Here is a 25935-nt window from a genome sequence, read left to right on the forward strand (position 1 = left end):
GTTTATCTGCACTGCTAATTATTGAATAATAAAAATTCCTAGAAGCTTATTTTTAAAACATGAAGAATTTTTTATCTTAAATTCATTTTTCAGTTTGTTGCTGAAGATGAGTAAATTGTCTTTTAAGTTTCTTTCCTCATTTTCCCAGTGGAGTGCTTTCTTTTTCACTTTCTATTCTCTGTATAATTAAATTAACCTCTTGTCTCTCAACTTCATTGCCAATATTTTTCTCAATTTTTTGTTTTCAACCTGATGTAAAAGATTGTTGGCATAAAGAGATTGATATTTGCATCCTGACAAACTTTTCATTGTTTATTGTTCTTTGTGATTTACCGTAGTGCCTTTTTGTTCAAAAAAGTCCAGGCCCACCCTAACTCATTTACGTAATGTTTAAATAGGCTTTCAACTAATATTTTAGTATGTATTGTACCAATTTCTAAGTTTAGTCTCCTAATCAATCTGGAACTAATTTTGAATTATGTTGTGAGGCAAATCTTGTGTTTTTCATTGTTCTTATTTAAATAGTTATTTTCCCCCAAATTATTTGGTGCTTAATTTATATTTTCCTCACTGATTTTGATGATCTTTTCATTGTACAATTATTTAGATACTAAAAATTTTATCTGCCATTGATTCTGGGACTTTTAGATCTATTTACAGTTTTTTTTTCTGCTACTATACTATATTAATATCTATGGATATGTCTTAATATCTAGTACAATATCTACATCATTTAAAAAATATTTTCTATCTATTATTAACTATTTACATTTGCAGGTAAACTTTGTAATCATGTTTTAAAAGTTTCATAAAAATTCCCTTAGTACTCTGATTGGGATTTCTTTAATTCCAAGTGCTAATTAAGAAAAGATTTCATACCTTTCCTGAAACATAAATCTCCATTTATTTATATCTTCCATGATATCTTTACATATATATTTGTATGTATAGATGTATGTATTTAAGTTTCTTTGTTAATAGCCAACATATTTTTTTTCCTATTAGTATAGAGTGTAGAGAGAATATGTACCCTTAGATATTTCAGTTATTAGGCATTTTATACAGAAATTGCTGATAACATGATTTGAAGTGTTGGGGGAGTGAGAATCAGGGGGCTGCCTGATTTTAAGAACACGCCCATGCCTGCAACCCACAGATCAGGAAAGTGCTGCAGCTTTGTCCACAACTGTCTCTGTTCCCCATGAAGCTTTGGCCACCAGATGTGAAGTATGGCCACTAAAAGTGTCATTCAGTACTTATGTCCCTGTGATATTTCTTGCAATTAGAAGGAACACCTGGAAGAGGTCTTCTGCTTAATTTTGGTCTTCCAAATCTGGCAGGAATGCAGTTAATTAGTGAAATCAATTTTGCATCCAAAACCTTAGCTTCAAAGTACTGTGAGAAGTGTAGTTTTTAGGCTGTGAGTCTCTGCAGAACTGGAAGTGAGTCAATCCATAAGATTGACCATAATGATATTTTCCACTATGTCTTTGACAAATTACTGCTGATGCATAGTAAATCTGTGTTTGAATATTTCTTATATTGACTAGATTTTAATTCAACTTTATTTTATGCAACACTAGTTATAAAAACAATATAAATAATGTCCAATTAACACAAAGAAGAGTTTTTGAACATGAAACCTGACAAATTTAGATTAATTCATAATTTAGATTATAAATTTATAACAGATTAATAAAGCAAATTACAACATCAAAAATGTCAGACAAATAGATTTGTGATTGGTACTTATTTGATAGATTTCATTCTCTTCCTCCTTATTATTATTTTTTCCGTTAGACCTAAAACCAGTTATTCATATTCTTGATTGTATAGTATATCAGGATACTTTTTTTGTTTTTTTCATTTGCTCAGTTCCTAGCTGGCTTATTTTTACTGTGAATCTCTAGAGATATCAATAATGAATTTGATAACATTTTTCCTATACATTGATTTGATGTCCCAGAAACCAAACCATGTTTTACTGTCAATACAATAAATACTGTAGATGTGACCAGGTTAATAAATTCTGCTTTGGAAAATGATGTCAATTGGCTTGTAGACAATTTACTCAAGTAAGTGTTAAAATGTTTTAAATTAAATATTTTGTTAATTTAAAAGTAAGAAATAGATTTTTAACATACCTTGTTTTTAAGAATGCCTTTATTTTCCAAGCCAACATATAATATAAAAGCTAGGAAAAAATATTGCAATAGAGGACTGCTTCTAACTTTCATATTTCTATATTTAAAAAATACTCATTTAAAAAATGTGTATTACAAGAGAAACATTCTACCCTGATATTCATTACTGAACATTCTTTGTAGTGGTTGATGTTGTGATGGGAGGCGGAATTCAAAACCTGCTGTTCCCGGTAATTTCCATGGTGCTCTGTTATACCTCTGCTTTCAGTTCACACTAAGTCAACAAAAAAGCACTAATGGTACCAACTATCAACTTAAAAGAGATTCCTTTTATGAAAATGCCTATCTTTATCTTTAGTATGTCATTTTATTTTGTAATATTTATGTGATTAATGCCAGTAATATTTGGATACTGTTTAGTGTTTTCTACAATCTCACTATAATTCAGTGCAACATCCTTATAGTACAGTAATATTTGATGAGGTTTGATGATTTAGTATTTCTAATTTTACTATTAGAGAGAAAAGTTTGCCAATGGAAGGCTTGGATTCTAATTTATTAATGAAGTGCTTTAAAAGGTATTGTCTTTATTATATATGATGTCTTGGTATTTTTATGTACAGTTGTGTGTGTAAATCTACAGTTATAGTCCTTTTCCCCAGACATTACATTTATTTATTACCATACCTATTCTTTTATTCCTAACCAGTGGTCCTCAGTTCTGTTTATTTTAGTCTTTTCTGAGTCAAACACCCTAGCAACTTCAAGTGACAATACCACAAAAACAGGTTTGTAGAGTTCAAGAGTAAACTAAACTGAAAGTTTATAAATCAAATCCCTACCCAAATACATTCCTCACAACTGTTTTGTTTTTCCCTTACTCCCTTTTGTCTGCACCCTCTGAATTTGAAGAAGACTGTACATGTGTTGATTTGGGACTATGAGTGTTAGAAGTTTCTGTAGATATAGTAGCTAAAGTTCACTCAGTGGTATTATGTTTGTAATAGAGAGAAAACTGAACTGGGAACCAGGAAATTGGATTTCTAGCTTCCTCTGATGTGTTGAACTGAAGGAAGCTGTGCTTTCTTTTCTACCTCTCCTACTGAAAAGGCAGTTAGAGCTTGAGGGAGAAGACTGTTGAGATTAATACAGTCATTGAATATGACAATTATATACAAGCTGAAGACAAAGAAGTTTTCTAAAGAGGAAGAAAACTGTAGAGTCAGGCTTCATGATGGGAAATATAAATGGAGCTCTAGAGGTTTTCCATATGGATAGAAAACAAGTAAATAATACGCTTACCACAATCCTGTTCCATCTCCCGGATAATCAATTAATTTTAACAAAAGCCAACTATTTAAATGACTAAAGCTTCAAATAGATTCCTACATTTAAATCCCGGCTTGACATACCTCTGTTGCCATATGTAGTTTAATAAGATTAAGATTTTTATTAATTAATGAATTTATTCAGTATTTACAGAAAATCCAACAACAGAAGTACCAGTCTAGGAGCTGGGAATACAGTATTGAAGAAAACAGAAAAAATGAATATTGCTTGTCTTGAAGAATTTATATTTTGCTGGGTTTCAAGTATCATATATTTAAATTTCCAAGATCAAAAATTCTTAGACTCTATATGTTGAAAATCCAGTAGAAAAATGGACAAAAACTTGAATATTCACCTCACAGTGTTGTACAAATGGCCAATAGATACGTGACAACATGTTCATCTTCATTAGTCATCATGAATATACATGTTAAATGTGATTCTACTCCACACTCATCAGACTACGTAAAATGATAAGATGGGAAATACCAGGTGTTTGCAGAGAATTAGAGTGCTCAAAGCCTTGCATTGCTAGTGGGATTGGAAATGGCTGTAACCACATCGGAAAAATATCTGGCAATATCTCTCAAAGATTGAACATATGCATACTCTAAGAACAAGAAATTCTGCTATTAGGCATATATGCAATATAAATGCATTGATATTTTCAACAGAAAACATGCACCACGCTGTTTATATCAGCACTATTTGCAACCAAGACAAACAGGAAAATGGCAAAATATCTGTACACAGTAGAATGGAAAAAGTAAATTGTGGGATCACAATGGAATGAATCTTACAAACACAAAGTTGAACAAAAAAATCCAGATGCAAGAGTACATACTGCATAGTTTCAGTGTATAATATACAAAACCAGACAAAACACCTCTGTGATTTTAGGTCAGAATAGCCGTTTTCCTTGGGAGCGGGTACTGTGACTAGAAGGGAACATGAGGACACTTCCTGGGTGCTGGTAATGTTAAGGTTTTTACTTGTGATTTGGTTATACAGTCCTTTACAGTTTGTGAAAATTCCCTGAGTTATACACATATGAAACATTTCCTTCTCTATATGTATATTTCCATAAAAAATAAAGCTATTTGCTGAGTTCAATCATTTTTTGCCCCATTAAAAATGGAGATAATTCAACAGTGAGCTTATGACACACCTTTAAATCTTTGTTTCATGCAAATTGACAATCATGCTTCTAAACATAATGACAGGACTGTAGAGCTCTTAAAGAACATTTTCCTGTCTAAATATTTATTAACTATGCAAAAAGACTAGTAGTAATAATGAAAAAAATTGTAGCTCCCTAGAAGTTAAAGTTCACTGCTTTTTCAACAGAGGTAGTGATAGAAATAATTTCCTGTGTAATATTAATTATATGAAAATAGCAAAAATGTACATGAATATCTTTGGACTTTTTGGAAGAAAGATCTTATGTAGAGGGGCTTTAAAACTACATGGACCTGGTTCTAATCTGTCTGTGCCACCAGATATTTGTGTAGTCCTTGACAAATTATTGCATGATTTGAACCTTCATTTTCTGTAATCTTTGTATTAGAATGCCTAGATCATAAGGGACACATAACAGATAGTCTGTCAGATCTATGAATACTCTACTGTGCTTGCTCACTTTTGCATCTCTGGAGACTACTTTATTGCCTGGTAAACAGTAACCCTACTAAATTAATATTTGGGAAATAAGTGAAAGTTGTATATAAGTGCTCAATAAATGGTTTATTTTACTACATATATAATTTATATTGTATTTTAGAATTTATATGTCTTATTTAATCCTCACTGACCATTCTCTAAAGTAAGTATTAACACTTCCAGATATAATGATCCGATTCTCAAAATTGGTATGCAGAGTTAGTACTCCAACTAAAGACTTCTCATACCAAATCTAGGGCTTTTCTAACTCTAGAGTAGCAAAATAGATGATTGTTGTGAATATGTGGAAAGAAACCTAGTCTTGTGGACTTTTAGGGCTATCAATGGTCTTCATGAATATTTCTTCAAGTCTCTGACTGCCGAGCATCCCTGTCAAATGCAGCTTGAATGCATCCAGTACCATCGAGTCTCCCTCCACCGGTGAGTACTCACTCTATAAATACATAGCTATAGCTATTAATATTCCTTATATTCATTTCAAAACTGCCTCCAAGATAAATTATACCCTCTGGAGCAACAAAGAGGAAGTCATATTCACTTCTACATGACAATCCTTTAACAATTTAAATACATCTAGACCCTAGGATGGTAGAATTTCTGGATTGTTCACTGTACTGTTTGTGTACCTTAGGTTTTTGTATTTCTTAGAAAAGTGGTTCCTGATTTACAAGTGATTATCAAAGATACAATAAGACTACTAAAATATACTCTTTTCTGAGCACAGTCTTCTTTTTGATTCAACCTACAATTTTGTTGATATTTTAGTAGCCCTCTAACAATATGAATCGTTATTATCTGCATTACAGAATTTATCTTTTTCAAACCTTGTCAAGAGACGCTTCACATAGGCTCTTAAGTTCCATAGTATTCCTTAAGGAAAAACTAAAAAATTAAAAAAATTTTTATACCACATTTACCCCTTTCACCCACTCCCCACCACTTGCCTCTGGCAACCACCAAGCTGTTTTCTGTTTCTATGAGTTTGATTTTTTTTAGATTCTGCATATAAATGAGATCGTATAGTATTTCTCTTTTTTCTGTCTGACTTATTTCACTTAACATAATGCCCTCAAGGTCCATCCTTGTTGTCACAGATATCAGGATTTCCTTCCTGTTTATGGATGAATAATATTCCATGGTGTATATCTACCACATTTCTTTATCCACGCATCCATTGATGAACACTTAGGTTGCTCCCACGTCTTGGCTATTGTAAATAATGCTGCAGTGAACATGGAGAAGGAGATATCTTTTTGAGTTAGTGTTTTTGTTTTCTTTGGATCAATACCCAGAAGCGGAATTGCTGGATCATGTAGTAGTTCTATTTTTAATTCTTTGAAGACCCTCCAGACTGTTTTCCATAGTGACTATACCAACTTATATCCCTACCCACAGTGCACAAAGATTCTCTTTTCTTCGCATCCTTGCCAACACTTGTTATTTCTTACCTTTTTGATAATAGCTATTCTAACGGGTGTAAGGTATTATTTCACTATGATTTAGATTTGTATTTCCCTAATGATTAGTAATATTGAGCGCCTTTTCACGTACCTGTTGGCCATTTCTATGTCTTCCTTGGGAAACTGTCTATTCAGAGGAAAAAAATGATAATTTTCAAGTTCATACTTTTTGTGAAAGTCACAGTGATTGCATTCATTCATTAAAGAAGCATTATTGACTGGCCATTACATGTCAGCGCTTTTCTAGTGCTGGGCATATAGGAGTGAATAAAACAAAGATCCATGCCACCAAAGAACTTATTTTCTAGTTTAGGAAAGCATCAGCCAAAACGTAAAATGGAGAATTATCATTTACTTTTTCCCAAGTGTACGTTTTTATGAATAATTTTAGTGCTCCAAGCCCCAATTATTGGCTATTATAGTTAATAAAAGAATTCTCTGATATTTAACTAAGGTTATTAAGAATCATGCCTTCAGTGAGCAGAGTCCAATGAGTTAATAGCTTTCTATTGTTCCTAGTGAAATGAACTTTTTATGTAATTTCATTATTCTTTGAGAAGAGCTGTAATTAAAACTCCAATTTGCAAACCCTCCAAATCATGTTGATTCTGGAGTAGGTGGAAATGCTTCCTGAAATCCATTCTCTAAAGTAAAATGGAAAATTACTTCAATGATTCTGTTGAATTAAGTGAAAAAAGGAGGGCAGATATTTAATGTTTTTAATGAGAATAAGAACAGGCACTATACCTCCGAGCATCATTATTCAAATTTGCACCCAGCAAAATTATTACACGTTAATTTAATATAAATTTACAGTTCTGGCTCTTGCTCTAGTTAGGATATGACTTCTCATAAATGGGAAATGTGAATAAAGTGCATAATGGTAGTGGTGGTGAGACTATATTTACTTTATATACTGTTTATATACTATTTCAAGACTATGTTAATCCAGACCTAAATATCAAGGAGGAAGAGGAGGCTTATCCAGAGATGTAGGCATACAGAAATTTTCTCTACTTTGAAGAAATCACAAGTAGGGTAATTATTTGCTCCCAAAATTCAGTAGATTACAAAAGTCAGTGAGGATTACCTCACTCTACTACTTTCACTTACAACTATATTTTAAAAAATAAATTTATTTTATAAACTAACATACCTTGTTTGAAGCTATATACCAAATACAACCTTCTAGCACTATGAAATGCTAAGAACACACAACGAATATTAGACTGTGGGTGAGTTACAGTTCCAAATGCTACCTAAACACAATTTTTTTCTCTGAATTCTAAGCTTGTTCATGATTCAAAATCAGTTCCCCAACAATAGGCACATGCATTCTATTCTTATTTCAGTTGTATATCAAATAGCATGTCCATTGATATCCTCAGAGTGTATTTACATTTAACGAATGTTTATCTTAAAGTCCTCTACATTCACTCTGGTATCTCTTTCCAGACTCATTGTACTCAAGTTGATATCATTGTTAATGTTTGTATATTAGTCTACTCAGGCTGCAGTAACAAACCATCACAGGCTGGGTGGCTTAAACAACAGAAATTTATTCTCTAACATTTTTGGAGGCTAGAAGTCCCCGATCGAGGGGCTGGCAGATCTGATTTCTGGTGAGATCTCTCTTCCTGGATTGTAGATGGCTGCCTTCTTGCTGTGTCCCCACATGACCTTTTCTCTGTGTGTGTGTGTGTGTGTGTGTGTATATATATATATATAGAGAGAGAGATATAAATAGAAAGATCTCTGTTGTCTCTTCCTCTTCCTATAAGGATACCAGTCCTATTGGATTAGGGCCCTACCCTTTGACCTCTTTTAACCTTAATTACTTCCATAAAGACCCTATCATCTCCAAATATAGTCACATTGTGGGTTAGGGGCTTCAACATATGGATTTGCTGGGGTGGGGGTGAGGGGTTGGAGACAATCAGTCTATAATAAGATTGTTTAAATAATATTTCTCTTTTTTAAAAAATAAATTTTTAATTTTAATTCAGCTTTGGGTTTATAGAAAAATTTTGAAGATAATATACAGTATTCCCATATGTCCCTCAGTTTTCCCTATTATTAATATCTTACATTAGTATAGTACATTCCTTACAATTAATGAATCAATAGTCATGTATTATTTTCAGCTAAAGTCTATACTTTACCCAGATTTCTTTAGTTATTATTTAGTGTTAATTCTTCCTTCCTCCTTCTCTTTCTTTCTTTGTCTCTCTCCCTTCCTTCCTTCCTTCCTTCCTTCCTTCCTTCTTTTTGATCTCAGTGTCCCACTCAGGATATCACATTATCTTTAGTATTCATTTCTTATTAGGCTTCTCTTGGCTGTGACAGTTTCTCAGACATTCCTTGTTTTGAGTGACCTTTACACCTTTGAGAAGTTCTAGTTAGGTATTTGTAGAATCAATTGAAATTTGTCTGATGTTTTTTCTCATGATTTAACTGGGGTTATGCCTTTTTAGGAGGATGACCACAGAGGTAAAGTAGTTTTTCATCACGTTATATCAAGTGTACATATTATCATCAGGACATCAGTGTTGGTGTTAACCTTGATCACCTTGCTAAGGTAGTGCTTATAACACAGTTAAATCGTTTTGTCATGTTCTGCATTCTATCCTGGAGTCCTCCAATCTCCTAAATGATTTTTTAAAAATTTGTATAAAAATTTATATACATGTAGGTTCACTCTTCATGCTATAATGTTTTATGGGTTTTGATAAATGCATAGTATCATGTATCTATCATTATGGTACCATGCAGAATAGTTTCATTCTCTTAAAAAAAAAAATCCCACATTTTTAACTATTTAAACAATGCCAACCACTGATCCATTTGCCATCTCTTTAGTTTTGTCATTTCCAGAATTCATATAATTGGAATTGTCCAATATTTAGGCTTTTCAGGTTGCTTTCTTCCACTTAGCAATATGTATTTGCAATTCATCCATGTCTTTTTGTGGTTTGATAGCTCATTTCGTTTTATTGCTGAATAATTTTCTGTTGTATGGTTGCGTAATCTTCATTTCTTATACTGGAATTTGTGTCTTATCTCCTTCTCTCTCTGTCTCTCTGTTTAGCTAGGCAAGCTGGCTGTCAGTTTATTTATCAAAGAATTAGCTTTCAGTTTTATTGATTTTTCTCTATTGTTTTTTGTTTTCAATTTCATTGATTTATGCTGACATTTTTATTTCTTTTTTTTCAACTTGCTTTAAGTTAAATGGCTCTGCATTCTCTCATTTTCTTAGATGGAATCTTAGGTTACTGATTTTAGCTCTTTCTTATTTTCCAATACATGCATTTAATGCTATATATTTTCCTCTAATTACTGCTTTCACTGCATTCCACAAATTTTGATAGGTTGTGTTTTAATTGTTGTTTAGTTCAAAATACTTCTAAAATTTCCCTTGAGACTGCTTCTTGGATCCATGTTTTCTTTGATCTCCAAATATTTGGGCATTTTCCAGGTATCTTTTTGTTACTGATTTCCAGTTTAATTGTATTATGATCTGAGAGCATACCTTGTATGATTTCTATTTGTTTAAATTTTAGTTGTTTTTGTTTTGAATGAGCCAGAGAGTGGTCTATGTTGGTGAATGTAACTTTTTGTTGAAAGCTGGACATGGTGCATCAGGTAATTAAAACTGATGTAAATAGGCCTATAGCATGTGGTTTTATCTGACTAGGAGTTGGGCTGTGTCTAATGTTTACTGTAGGCGTAGGTGCCAGAGGCTTGATATTTCTTATTTTTGTCTCTGTTCTTGACTTTGAGCTTCCTTAAGTATTCCCTCTCAGAGAGAGGCCAGCTACATCTTGCAGCTCAGTCAATGGTAACCCTATGTTATATAAACTTGTTGGTGTCCTGTTGGGGAGGAAAAGTATTCTATACTCTTCTGATTAAACCTCAGTCATTTATTGGGCCTATTCCCTATTCCCTAGGCCGTGATCTTCACAAGTGTTTCTCTGTTGTATAGTATTTTCACCTCCTTAGGTGAGATAGGAAAACGTACAGGGTGTGGAGGGGAGGAGTTCTCTTCCCTCAGCTGTGATATGACTCTGCTAAAGTCTTTCCCTTGCAGAGTAGGTCTCTGCTATGGAGAAAGCTCTGGGAGTATGTCATAATTACTCTTTTCATCCTCCTGCCAGAGACACAAGGGAATCTTTCTTGGTTGTTCACTATGAGATCCCAGTACAGAACCTGAGGGTAAAACCTATGTAAGTGTGAGGAGTTCTCTAAGACTGCAGCTTCCAGAAATTTCTCATTCTCATGCTAGTCTAAGCTCAACATTCAGCAGTTCATCAAATTGCCATTTAAGTGTTTCTACCAGTTTGTGGCTCCAGCAGCTTCTGTTCTCCTTAAGCAGATCTCAGCTGTGACTCTGTATTTTCCTGTCCAACTTTTGGGGTGACAATTTGCCCTGAGACCTCAGTTCTCTGTTGGGTTAAAAAATGTCCCTGATTTCTAGTTTGTTCGGATTTTTCTTATTATAAGAATGAAAGTGACAACTTCTAATCTATCTGAGAGCTGAAATCTGCAGTCTCATTTTTTTTTAAGATTTATGTGGCCAGATGTTTACCCAGACTCTGCATATCAACATCTGTAGCTATGTACACAATTGAAAAAAATGCTAATAATTTTATTCATGTACTTAGAACAAATAGCCATCTTGGATTGCTTCAGTCAATGAAATTGCATGTGGTCCTATAGGTGGCAACTTCTGAGTTCATGTTAGAAGCTAAATTTTGTTCTTGAATCTCTGAGAGTTTGTGTGGTTTAACAGCTATCATAAACATCCAAGTTAAAATTTCAAAATCTCCGGATTATAGCTGTGGTAGCAGCATCCTAAATCAGCCCCAGGATTCCAACCAAGCTGGTGTACAGACCGTGTATAACATCTCCTTTTGAGAGGGACTTGTGATATGATGAGATATCACTCTTGTGATTATGTTACATTATATGGCAGAGGGATTTTGAAGATGTAATTAAAGTTCCTAATCAGTGACTTTGAGCTAATCAAAAGAAAGATTATATCCTGGTTCATCCTGATTTAATCACGTGAGCCATTAAAAGGGGTCAAAAATATATGAAGCAGGAGAGATTTCTCCCTCTGACCTTGAAGAAGCAAAATCCATATTCTGAACTGCCTATTGAGGGGGCTACATGGCAAGAAATTGAAGGTGGTCTCTAAGACTGAGAGTGGTCTCTGGTCAACATCCAGAAGGAAAAGGAGGATGTCAGTCCTATATTGCAAAGAACTGAAATCTGCCAATAGCTAGTAAGACTGGAAGAGAATACCAAGTCTTAAAGGAAAACACAGTGATAGCTGACACCTTGATTTCAGCGCAGTGAGTCCTTGAGCAGAGGTGCCCGCTAGCCTGTGCCTGACTTCTGAGTCATAGATAATTAACGATGTTATTTTGTACCTGGATGTTTATGGTAATTTGTTACTTAGCAATAGAAAACAAATAGCAAAGCTGAAGAGAGCACAATGTAAAAGTACTTTGATATTTTGTTAACATTAGCTGTAGTGGAAATGGACTCAGAATTTAGGGTAGAATTAAGTCCTATTTTTATTCCTATAATTACAATAACTTATGCAAAAATAAAAATGCATCGACTTGATTTATCTAAAGATAACATGCTTAGGTATTGACTTAGTCCTTCAGGCTACTATGAGAAAATACTACAGCCTGAGTGGCTCATAAACAACAGACATTTATTTCTCACAGATCTGGGGCATGGAAGTCCAAGCTTAGGGTGCCAGCCTGGCCAGGTCTGGTGAAGGCCCTCTTCTGGGTCACAGTCTACACTTCTTGCTGTGTGCTCACATGGGGGAAGGGATGAGAGAGCTCTCTTGGGCCTCCTTTATAAGATCACTAATCCCATTCAGGAGGGCTCCACCCTCATGACCTGATCACCTGCCAAAGGCCCCACCTCCTAAAATCATCACCTTGTGGTTAGGTTTCCAACATATGAATTTTGGAGGAACAGAAATACTTGGTCTCTAGCAGGTGTGTTAAGACTGTCAGCTGAGTGTGGTTTTTGTGTAGTCACTCCAGCAAAACAACATGCATCCAACAGTCCCACAACACTTAGGCATGTTAAATGATCAGTTCTGACACCAGATGGAGGGAGGGAGGTAGCGACCGCTTGTAAGAGCTCTGAACTTCAGAGTGGTTATTTACCTAATTCCGATTTTTTTTTTTTTAAAGATTTTATTTTTTTTTCCTTTTTCTCCCCAAAGCCCCCGGTACATAGTTGTGTATTCTTCGTTGTGGGTTCCTCTAGTTGTGGCATGTGGGACGCTGCCTCAGCGTGGTCTGACGAGCAGTGCCATGTCCGCGCCCAGGATTCGAACCGACGAAACACTGGGCCGCCTGCAGCGGAGCGCGCGAACTTAACCACTCGGCCACGGGGCCAGCCCCTACCTAATTCCGATTTTAAGAAGAATAAATATGGCTGAGCTGTGTGTACCTAATTACCATGCAAAAATGCTAATTAATATATTGGAAGAAGGTCAAATTGATAAAGCATAGAAATTCTAAATTGGTAAGTAAAATGGTAAAGAACACAAAAGAAATAGTAGTGAGAATAAAAGCTAAACATTATAAGATTAATCAAACTGAAAAACTGGATGTGAAAAATTAACAGGTTAAAATGCAAAGAATTACAGAGAAAATATGTGTTAAACTGTGAATTCTGTTTTTTCAGTCCTTTCTTTCTTTTTTTTATTTTTGGATGCTTTGTCTATTTGGTCTGCCATCCAACAACGTTGTTTTATCTGGATGCATTTCAATTTTAGCTTTCATATTGAAAAGAAGCCATTCTCCTATATGTTTAACTTTCAACAAATAGCCAGAATTTGCTTATATCCTCCAAAATCTGATTTCAGCTTTCCAAAATTTGAATCTTCACTTCATTATCTGGTATATCTGAGAATGAGAGTAATTATGTTTATAATGAATAACATAAAATATGTTACTATTTTTTGACTAACCAAAATAATCTGTTAGAATGTCTTATTATCTTATAATACACAAAGGATACATATATTGGAGGTTCTTGATTATTAAAATAACTGAAAGGTACTTTACTTGATATTGTTTTTCCTAGTTATATTACAGTAGGAAAAATTTCTAAATTGGTTAAAATTAGTAAAAATTATTTTCAGGTTTATTTATCATTTATATCAAATAACACTTATTTTAACATGGGTATTAATTTATGGAAAAACAGCTTTGATTACATTCAACTTTATTTTAAGTTCTTAACGTTTGAAGATAGGAAATCAGAAACAGCAATAAATATCTACCTAACCCTTTAAATTGCCATGATATTGTGACTATTGTAAAGAAACATCTTAAGTATATCCCCAGTGAAAATAATCTTTTGGTACAATAAGCTTGTATCATTTTTAAAAATTTTGTGTTTATTTCTGAATGTATCCCCCAAGTAATTATTATTTTCTTTATGATTCTTACTCCTTGTAGCTTAAGACTCCTTGGATTCCCAAAAAGGCATCTCTTGGTGTTACTGTCTCCATCAGCCACAGTCCCTTTCTCTTTCCCCATTCAAGGTCCGATTCCTTGATCATAACCTCTCCATTTGTTGTACGTTGCTTCTCCACCAATTCCTCTGTAAAGCGTAATCTACATTCCTCCTTACCACCTTTCTGCTTAAAATGGCAAATTTACTCATTTCACTCTTTTCTCTTCCCCCACTTCAGGGACTCCTTTTCTGCCTCTTTTTAACTTTCCATCTTTGGAATCTATGGTGTCATGGCCCCTTTTGGATTTGGGGGGAATTCTTTGAATTTCACTGCCTTTAGCCTGTCTTTCTCACTTGCTTATCTCTTCTTACATGATTATCCTGAGTAACCAAGGATTTACAACATCTGATCTGAAAAAAAAGAAATCTTTTTCTGATGTTGTTTTGTTTTACTGTTTCCTCCATTCTCTTTGATCCTTCCCTTGTCTAGTGGATGCAGTTTAAGATTAGCAATTACAGCATTTTCTTTAATAACAAGTTGAGTTTTTTAGCCTGATTTCTGTTGGTGTACATGGCTGATATGTTCCTATGTAACTCTATCATCCATAACATTTTGTGAACATGATAGAAGCCATGAACTTATTACTAAATATGAATGAGAAAAGAAAGTCCTCATGTAACTAAGAACAGCCCCCCCAAAAAAAGAATTTCTGACTCTTCTCTTCATTTGAAATAATTTAGTTCAGTTAAAAATACTCCCTCCAAATTTTTTTAATAGAGAAAAGCCAATAAGCAAAAATACTGACATCTCTTAGATGCCTTTTAAAGTAAAAGAGAGATACTTTTTATGTCTGTGCATATTCATTTATGTATATTAAAGACATTTTTCCCCCAAAATCTGTGAAAATTTTCTATCTAAATTCACACTGCAATGGCTCTTACTTGAGCTGCTTTTCCAAATCACAGTCTTGTCTTTTACATGAAAACTGACTTGAAATAAAGTAATTGGATTAATTTTGTGACCAGTGAAATCAGTATTTTTTTCCATTTGTTGTCAGGTAATGTATAAGAAAATAAGTTCATAGAGGAATCTTACATTGAAAATGCTCTATTTACAACCTTTAAATTTCCATTACTATTCTGCAGGTTATCTCAACAGGGAACTCAGTCACTGTTCAAGTATCTGTTTGGAGACCAATTCTCAGCATCTTAAAGAATCTCCTTTTCCAAAGCTATGACAGTAAATGACTTTCTTGAGATGGATATGCCAGTAAATATAACCAGTAAAGTAAAAGTTAAATTGGCTTAATGCTTTTTCTCAAAATAAAATGTCCAATGAGCAATATAACAAAAATGTTATTTTTCCGATAAGAATTCTGAGAAGGAATTGGGGGATGGAATCTAGAGAGGAATTAGTTTTATGCATCATTATTATATTGGTGCTAATATCTTCCTCAGAGATTTAATTTAATGTTAAAGATCTGTTCAGACATAAAGTTGGTAAAAAATAAATATGCCAATTGAATTATTTTGTTATATTGTTATATTAAATAAGAACATCTGTGTTTTACCTATTTGACACAGTCATGGTGTTCTGCAAACATTTTTAACTTGGTAATATATCCTCTAAATTGCAATGTGATGTCAGTAGGGGGCATGTATTATCATCTCATTTACTAAACCCGTATGAAGACATGCAGGAATTCTTTAAACCTCAAGCATCGATGAAATGAATGAAATTAATTTAATCATCAAGGAATTGTTTTTCCAAAATGTAACTGCTGGTAAAAGTTGTGTAGCTGATCAATTTGTTATATTTGCACATTTATTATTGCTTATGTGTGCTCCAAAGAATGAAAGAACCAGCAGAGTTGTAGACTGAAAAATCCAAACAATAATAATGTAATAAAATAGTAGTAGTAAATTGCTATATAGTACCATATACTATATATACATGAAATATATGGTATATAAACTATGTATATACTGCCATACACTAGTACTACTATTCTCCAATAAAAGTAAGAGCAATAACAGCTATCTACTTCTTGAATATTTAAAATGTGTGTTAGTGAGTACTCACAATGTTCCACATATGGTTCTGATCACTTTCTAAGCCTTAATTCATTTATTTCTCACAATGATACTATGCAGTAGTTATTATTATATCCCCACTTTAGTAGGTGAAGAAACTGAAGCAGAGAAATGTGAAGTAACATATGCAAGAAAGCTTTTGATACCATGTGGCCTGTAATGGCTCAGACTTTGGTCTCTTCTTTCTCCTATGCGCTAGAGAGGCAAGCAGGGCCTGACCTCAGAGTGCTCTGTTGCATGCAAGGGTTTCTGTGTGTACTGAGATGTCCAACAAAGATCCATGTGAACAACATAAGGGGCTCACTGGACAAGGCACACCAAATTCTGTTTATATGTCCATTCTGAACGCTTTTTTTTTGTCTTAGCCAAGGGACCAGGTCCACATAGCTCTGGCCAAGGGAACAAATAATCTGTATAACTGTTGAGGACTGGGTTGATCGAGCAGCAAATGACATCACACAAGTAATACCAATGAAAGCTGGCGTTATGATAACTAACAATAATAATAGATATTATTAAGATCTCATGTAAAAAAAATAGTAACTGTTGTGTGTAGTGTTTATAGCTTACCAAATAGTTCCCAAATTAATATATTTTATTTCTGTTCTAACTTTAAAGTGGAGGAGCTACGGTTTTCAGGGGCTGAGTCACACAGCCAGAACTTGGTAGAACTAGGTCTTTTATTCCAAACTCTTAGAAAAAAGTCTCCCCAAGACTTACTGGCTTAAAACAGCACAGCTGATTCTGCAGCTCAGCAATTTGGACTGGATTCAGCTGGGTGTTTATTTTGCGGGTCGCGGCCAGGCTTACTCAAGCACCTGCAGTCAACTGCTGGTCAGCTAGGTGTCACAGCACTGATGGTTGGCTGGCTTTCAACCAAGGTCAAGGGGAAGATTGGGCCATAGTCTTCTCATCCAGAAAGATTCCAAAATCAGCAAAAGAAGGAAAACCCCAAAGATCAACCACCTTTCAAGTCTCTGCTTCTATCTCATTGCTGCTGCTTCATTGTCAAAGAAAGTAGCACGGCCAAGTCTAGTGTCAGTGTGTGAGGGGACCACCCACGGGCACTGGTACAGAGAACAAATATGAGTATTACTGGTATGAACAAATTTGAGACCATGGTGCAACAAACTACCATAGTTACTTAAAAGAGAAACCGCTTCCATTCTAATGGGTTCTATTAGGGTTATTGCTGTCTGATAGTACATTGGTTCAAAAAGAAATGAAGGTGCAAAACCTTTCAAAGGTTCTGGAGACAACGTGATGTAATGTAATAACAGTCTCTGAAGTCTTGAGCAACAAATCTCAAAGATGTTCTATAGAACATTGGTTCTGAAATTTGCTCTTCAAAAGGATGGAATTTGTCCTAAAAAATGTTTAGAAAATACTCATTTCCCTGCCCCACTTCAGTCCCTAGATTTACATATTAGCATGTGTGATGGTTAATTTTATTTTGGTCAACTGGGCCATGGGATACCCTGACATTTGATCAAACATTATCCTGGGTGTGTCTGTGAGGGTGCTTCTGGGTGAGATTAGCATTTTATTGGCAGAAGGCATAAAGCAGACTGCCCTCCTGAGTGTGAGTAGGGCTTACCCAATCAGTTGATGACCTGAACAGAACAAAAAGCCAAGAGGGAACTCCTGCTACCTGACTGCTTGAGCTGGGACCCTGGTCTTTTTCCTGCTTTTGGACTCAACCTGAAAAATGGTCTCTTTTGGAGTCTTAAGCCTGCTGGCTTTTGGAGTAGAACTTACACCATCGGCTCACCTGGTTCTCAGGCCTTCTCAGTCAGACTAGAACTGCACCGTCAGTTCTCCTGGGTCTCTGGCTTGCTGACTACAGAACTTGAGTCTTAGCCTGCATAATCATGTGAACCAATTCCTTATCATAAATCTGTCCATCCATCTGGGATATCATGTACGTATGATATACATTATATATATATATATATATATACACACATAGAGAGAGAGAGAGAGTGCTAGAGAGATGTTATATATATCCCATTGGTTCTGTTTCTCTGTAGAACCCTGACTAATAAAGTGTGTTACACGTTAACATATTAATGGCTCTAAGATTGTCTGGAGTAAAAAATAAGAATTGTTTATCTATTTAATGTAAAAAAAATTTCAAAATGAGTAGAAAAACCTTGATTTAGGTCTTGGTTCTGCTATTAACTGAATGACTTCCAATATTGACTTAAAGCCTCTGAATAACTTTCTGACTCCTCACCTGTAAAATGGGGAGATTGAGGAAATGCTTCTAAAGCTATTCATACAATAAACTTTTTCTAGAAACTACTGAATAAATTATAGCCATCAAAATTATTACTACACTTATACGACTACTTGAATCTAATACATTTTTTAACCGTAAAACCTCTTGTTGTGTAGTGTCTGTTAATATTCTGACAGAATTAATGTTCCCGTGAACACATTTTATAAAATGTATTTAGAGTGGAAATATCAGGAAAATGGTAATTTAAAACTTTTGTTGGTATGGTGAAACTTTGGCCTGCCAACCTTTTCACACATAATTTGGCCGTGTGTGTGTGTGTGTGTGACACATTTGAAGACAAAATGAAATGGCAGAATGTGCTTATTATAGACACAGATATTTCTAAAGCAAAATAGAGCTTTCAATGAGAGAATTCTGAGCTCCCTCTTTTTTTGAGAAAGGATGATTAGTGGATATCTTGGCGGAAGCTTTGTATAATAGGAAGATAATATAAAAACAACAGTAATGACAATACCATATAGTTCTTAATCACCATTCAGTTTCAGAGTACTTTCATATCTGTTACCTCATTTGAAAAATGACCCATGGACAAAGAAACAATACATTTGATCCAGCCACATGCTTGCAGACTGCTAGAAGATTTTGGAGAGAGAAACTTCAAAGGAAGCAGAGAGATTTGCTCCCTTTGCTCAAAGGCCATGGACACCTTGCCGTTGCAGAGCAAAAACACAGGCTGGCAACCAGCAACTAACACTGCAAAACACATTACTCTAGAATCTGAAAAGTGATCCTAGAGTTTCTGCCTGAATATCTTTTCTGTCACTGCTACTAACTGAAGATTACTTTTGTTAGTATTCCCCTACTCCAACAAATCTCAAAAAATAAAACCTTTGACTAAGATTTCACTAAGTCATGAAGACTTAGTGAAAGTGTTTTTTTGAAGGGGGTGTACCATTCCCTTTAACGCCCCTCCCCAAAAAGCAAATTTTATCAGCAATTATTTCACTTATATTTCAAAATATGACTCTAATACACATTCTTACACTACTTCTCCGGTTAGCTTGTAATTCATATAGGCTTCTGTCATTTTGCTCATTCTGTTGCTCTCTGTGAACTATTAGCACAACGATGAGGCAGTAAGTAAACTTCTCTAGCCAGTATATTAAGGATTGCAAAAAAAGACGATTTTTCTGCATGAAAATATAAAATATATTGTTTAAACTATATGATCTTAAAAGTAAAATGATGCACAGAAATATGGACATTTTCATATACTATTTACCAGTGAGTAGTAAAAGTCAGCCTGGTACAAACGACGTTTACTTTTGATCTCTGTAGTTACATTGTCCTGTCCCATGATCATAGACTAGATCTGATCTAGAAGAATTATTTTCTACATTCTTATTTTTTTTTTTCCTCAAAGGCCCCAAGAAAAATTTTGTTACAACATGAATCCGTATGAACTCAAAATCTACTGGGACAATAACTTAATGTGAATACTATACTGAGAGGGGGGACAGGAGAGCATTATTTATTAAAAACCAGACAGATTGTCTGTAGAATTCTCCAATGTGAAACTTGGAACCTAGTCTCCTCTTTCCCAGACACATTTCCTTAATTCACCCTGCCCCTTCTTTCCTCTCCTTAGATTCCAAGATCCAGTTCAAATCCTACTGCCTTCGAAAAACTTTTCCTGAATCGTCCACCTGAAGGCAATCTTTTCCTTTTCACCTTCCACATCAATATTTTCTACCCTGCCTGTGTTACCTTTTTTTAACATGTAAGTGAGTGACATCATGGTTAATAACATGGAGGTCCATCCATCTAAAGAGTTGAGGTTCAAGTGCTAGCTCCACACTTACTCACTCTATACATCGGGGCAGGTTTTTGATGTCCTCACACCTCTCTCATTTGGTCATCCATGGGGTAGGGAAGGTTTATATGCTTTTCAGGTCATTACAAAACAATTAGTATAATACCTCGTGCATAGTCTGCTTTTAAAAGATGATAGTGGTCTTTTTAGTCATCATCATTCTCAACATCATTTCTCTAACTACATTTTAGGTCCAAGTAGATGTGGACAAACTCTTACAGTTTTTTTTTTTTTTTTTAAATTTCTACATTGCTCAACACTATGTCTTGCTCATAGTAGGTACACAAAAAATACTTGTTAATTAATAGCTGTCTGACACTGGTGAAGAAGAAGGAGGAAAAAGGAAAGATAAAGGGTAAGATAACTTTATATGGACAGTGGTAATGTTAAAATTAATATCCTGGAGTCAATATTTAGCTTCTATATTAAATCAACAGAGTAAATGTTAAAGTTTTGACAAAGATTCATTCAGTGTATGCTCGAATAAACTGTGATTCTGCTGCTGTGAGTAAAATATTCTTTAAAGTACTAGAGGGCCAATGAAGAAATGATTTTTAATGTTGTGAATGTGTAAAATGGAGGGAATATATAAAGTAACACTTAATCACTTACAATTTTCTAGGCACTGTGGCCAAATCTGGGAGTGAAATATTTTACAGGTCATTACCCTAAGGCATCTCAAGATCAAGAGGGCAGATGACTAAGCAATGTATTATGAGAGGCTGATATGCCTACATAAATGTTTATGTAGGATGTTAAGGAGGCAGAGAGGAAGGACACACAAACAGTCCAGGGGAAGGAGATAGGAAGCATTTACGAAAAGATTATATTTGAGCTAAATCTTGAGGACTCAGGGAAATAGGCTGAGAGGCCGCTGTGATTGTCCAGGAGAAGTATGACTAGGGTCTTGAAAAAGAAGCTAAAAGGCAAAATTAGAGAAAGGCATGAACCAGAAAAATAATACGGCAAAACTCTATGATAGTTCACCCTGAGTTAATCCAAGTTTGGGAAGAGTGGAATTAGTGACTAGCTCCCATCCTACACCTGACCTCTGTTTTCCAATGGGAGTAGTCTAAAGTCTTTCCTTCTGAAGGAAAGATGAAGCCAAGTAGGGAAATAGCAGACAACTGCATCTTAAGAAAGTGGGTCCTTATATCCTCATTATTCTCCTGGCCCAAGCCCTCCAGATTAAGTCAACAAAACGAGTCCATGCCTAGGCAGATTCCTGGAATCACTGCTTCTTTCCCAGAAGTTTCAGCCTGTCGCAGAACCAGTTATCCCCATTTCTGATTTATGCTGGAGTGGACAGCTGCCACCAGGTGGCGCCAAATTGCAGGCAGGTCTTGAATGGGTTGGATCTCAGGCTCGGATTCCCTGACTGTGAGCCGCACAGGCTTACCCCAGTCATTTCATTACCTTCACAACAATGTGATCCAGCATTTGATGCGGCTGAAATTTTTAGACCCTACATTTCACATTTTGGTAAGGATTTCAGGGCATTTTCAATTGAGAGAAGAAAACTAAAGCCCGGAGAAGGAAGACAAATGTAAGATAATTTGAATCTGCTGACTCATCAGTGCATGAAGTGGTTCCTTGGTGGAGAGGGAAGAAGATTGGGTTTACAGGGGAAGGAAGGATGGAATCCTGGCCTTCACATTTCAAGTTTCTAGAACAGGCATTCACAAAAGAGTGAGAAGCAGAAAAGGCATAAAAGAAGACCATCTGAGCAAGAAGAAAGCCATCCTACTGGCTTATTTCATAAGCAATGCACAACATCTGGAGAAGTGGTGGCATCATCGGTAGGAAAAACAGCTTTTAATGTTCTTGTGTTTGTTTTGTTTTGTATTGCTGCCCAGTTTCAGGAATAGTGTGGTTAGTTTTGAAATGTATAAAATAATTTCTACTTGATTCTCTCTGAGAGTGGCATTTGAATCATTCCTGCCCCTCTGATAATAGTTGGAAATTTGCAATGTTGGCAGCCCCACGCCCTAGTTCTTGAATCCAGGATAGTTTAAGATGCCTAATTTTTATTTCCCCCTGAATCTCCATATCTCTTCCCAGTACAGCATTGAGTGTGAGCTCTGCCTAGTGACGCAGCTTTTCTGTTGTCTCATGATTAGGCATTTTCTGTCTTCTGCCCCTTGGCTAATGCTATTGCCTGTTGCTATGGAACTGCTTATGCCTGTGAAACTTGCCTCCCAGGGAAGCTTTACCCCTAGTGCCCATAATTGATTCTACTGTGGAATTACCCCAGAGGGTTCCTCAATTGAAGGAAGTCTTAATCCATCCAAAGTCCCAGCAGTGAATAGTAGCTTTACCATGTATGTCTCAAGATGCTGTCTCTTCTCGGCTTTGGATGAGGTGCACCTTGAGTAGGATTCAATCTATATCATTATACAGTAGTAGAATCTGCCTCTAGTCAGTGCCTCTGAAATCTCTGACCGCACTTGGGAAGCACTAGGGGAGTTCTTTAAAAAAATCTCACCACCCCAGAGTTTTTAAATCAGTAGATCTGAACTAGATCAGGAGCCTTATTTTCTTAAAGTACCCTAGGAGCATGAGTATGTGCAGTGTTGAGAACAACTTCCCTAGTCCTTTAGGAAGGATCAAATGATCCTCCACATTTTAACCTGCTCCTTAGGTTGATTCTTTTCCTTATTTAACACATGCAGAGATATTGTTTCCTGGGCTTGAGTGCCTACTTTTACAATTTCTGCACTTTCTGTTCTATGCATCATTTTAGCTTAATATGCTTCTTTAGATTTTTTTCTGGAGGAACCTCCCTTAGTGAGAAATATAAGCTTGCCAAACATACCCACTTTTCAAAAAATCTTGTCCTGCTACCTTATCCTGAGTAGGATAATCCCACCTAGGAGCTATGATCCCATCAAACTAACATCTAGTTCAAGCTTGAACTCCATTTACTATAGTTCTTCCTGATGTCCTTTTGGTGTGGTTAATATCAGAGCTGTTACCCTTGTTTTGGTATCGGTGAACTGCAAAAGATATTCTTCCTGCATCCCCATCATGGAGCTGTGTGCCCTTACACGGCACTGTGTCTACCCAAAGCACAGAGCAACTTATTTTAACTTGCACAATTTTGCCTTATGGGATTGTCATGGCCCTGCTTAAAGTTTTCTCTTTTCTCTTCTCTGGACCCTAAATCTTGTGTGGGAAGTCACTCTAGTCTTTCTGTGATGTTGACATTTTTGGGCCAAAGTCATCCTACCTGATTGGTAACAACTAGAACAACATTATTTTCCCCGATACCTTCTTTAAGAAGAGTTACATTCAGATAAACCTCATTTTCCCTTTTATACCTCTCTATCCTGGCCTTGCAGATCACTTTGCAATTTACGTCTATTTAATATCTTTCTAAGATTCAACTTTTCCCTTGAGGAAATTTCTCTTGTCCCAGAATAATCAGTGTTTCTTTTGTTTTAATTATTTTGCTATTTCTTATCTGATGAGAGAATTGTACCATGTTTTTCTAGTCACTCCAGTTTTTCTTTGATTCTCTGAACAAGTATTATTTTTAGAGCCAGAAGTTCCACGCACAGGTTTTATAAGAACCTCCTCATTTGTGAATGAAACTACATTTTACTACTGGAAAACTAAAGCCATAGTCAGGGTTGTATATTTAATCAAATTTAATGATCAGCTTGAGACCAAGAACAGAGCAGGATTTCTGCTGCCAGGCAGATCCCTGATATGGAGAAGCCCCATAATCAGATAGGTCAAGTTTTGCTGGGGAACAATGAGTCAATAGGTGGAGAGAGACTAGGAGAGTTTCTCTAATGAAAGATTCTTTTATGTGTAAAGAAACTTGAGGAGAGAAGCAGATGTGCTCTTCCCTAATGCTTATTACTAGGTCCGATGGGGTTTCCTCTGAATGAACGGGCTGTGGAGTGCAGAGGGAGGCAGTGCACCAATATTCACTGTCTAAAAGTAATTCTGAAAATGATCTAGAAAGATTGCTTTGTTGGAGATTAATGACAGGAGGGATCATAGCATATGACTGTTGGTTAACTGGATTTTTCTTTAGTCCTGCAGTTAAGAGTTCTCTCACTTGTAGTGATAAGGAAGAATGATAGCATATCATTCATATCATATCATATCAAGGAAGAATTCAAGCATATGTAGAGTAGGAAAACATTTATAAATATATTAGAACACACATTTTTTAATATTTTTATTTTATTTCGAATTACAAAATAATAGATTTACTATAGAAAATGTTTAGCAATACTTATGATAAATAATAAGACACCACTAATACAAGCATTTATAAAAATAATATTGGAATTAACTAATAATATCTAATATCTATAGAAAAATGTTAAAAATCACCTAAAAACCCTAAGGATTCAAATAGATGGGGAGAAATAACATCATCATAGATTAATTACAAAACTTAATTTGTAAATATATAATTTCAAAATTCTGATTGTATTTATTTGAGAAATTTGAAGAAATTATTTAAATTTTTATGGAAGGATAAAGATCCAAAGCAGAGTGAGTTAACTCTGAAAAAGTACTGTAGAATGGAGGGATAGGGGAAACCACGTGCAGCTGATGCGAGAACAGGGTTTGCACAAAGCAACATGGCTAGATAGTCAAAGCATGTTGCTGAGTGAAACACGTAAAGTTGACTTATTTCTATAGCGTGGCACTATGCATACAAATTAATACAAACACATGAAACAACCACACATAAAAGAATATGCCTTAGAATTTTTATAATATGTCAGAAAAAATGGTATAAATAAATGAATAAACCAACTGACAATTCTTGAATTTACAATAGAGGTTAATGAACAAAGGTATGTGATTAATGTAATTTCCTTTACAAAGTCTGAAATAAATAAATAAAACATATGTTAACCATGCATTTCCATTTGTATCTTATTTTTTTCTGATTATAAAAGTAATAAGTGCTTTCAGTTGAAAATGAACAGAAGTATTGAGAATCAAAACACAAAACTGTAACCAGCCCACTGCTCCCACCTCTTTGCAAAGGGACACACTATTAAAACTTTGGTATATTTTCCATTCATGCTATCTTATAGATATTATTCTGTATTTTCTTCCTAATAGTATGGATTAAATATTCCCCAACATTAAAAAAACACATTCTCTAGACACATATATTTCAATGGCTATAGAGTATCATCGTCTCAATCAGTAGGCTCAGACCAACCTCTACAGAGCCCAAATGGAGGTTACCTGTTAATTTTTCTAAAAAAGCTAGTGATTCGTAATTGGGAGTTTTGGACTCCATATGATCATTTATCTGTGCCAGAGGAGAATGAAATTTTATAATGTAACGTGCATTTTCATAAAAAAAAAGGCTTATAAACTGATGCCGTAGAAATAGAATTTTCCTGTTCTTTTCAGGATGGTTAGCATGTGAGACTCACTGGCGCCTCACAGTGGTGAGTCCCCCCAACTCCACAACCAAAAATGTCCACTTCTTTTGAACAAGAAGGAAAAAAATTATAGGAACTCAGGCAGAGATTATCTGTTGAGATCTTTATTTTAATTCTGAATGCATTGTTAAGCTAGTGACTTGGGTCTAACAACTAACAAAATAGTAGGAATATTGCTGTCTACCGA

The 25935-nt window shown here is 35.2% G+C and overlaps 1 long non-coding RNA gene across 1 annotated transcript in view; it reads left to right on the plus strand.

The window, feature by feature from the left end:
- Positions 1-21686: 21686 nt before the first annotated feature.
- Positions 21687-25935, plus strand: part of LOC139082308 (uncharacterized) — a 76762-nt gene continuing 72513 nt past the window's right edge. Inside the window, exon 1 of the long non-coding RNA XR_011538187.1 lies at positions 21687-22118. This is a non-coding gene — a long non-coding RNA (uncharacterized lncRNA). The remainder of the gene's footprint in view (positions 22119-25935) is intronic.

This window comes from Equus przewalskii, chromosome 3 (assembly GCF_037783145.1).
Source record: "Equus przewalskii isolate Varuska chromosome 3, EquPr2, whole genome shotgun sequence".
NCBI lineage: Eukaryota > Metazoa > Chordata > Mammalia > Perissodactyla > Equidae > Equus > Equus przewalskii.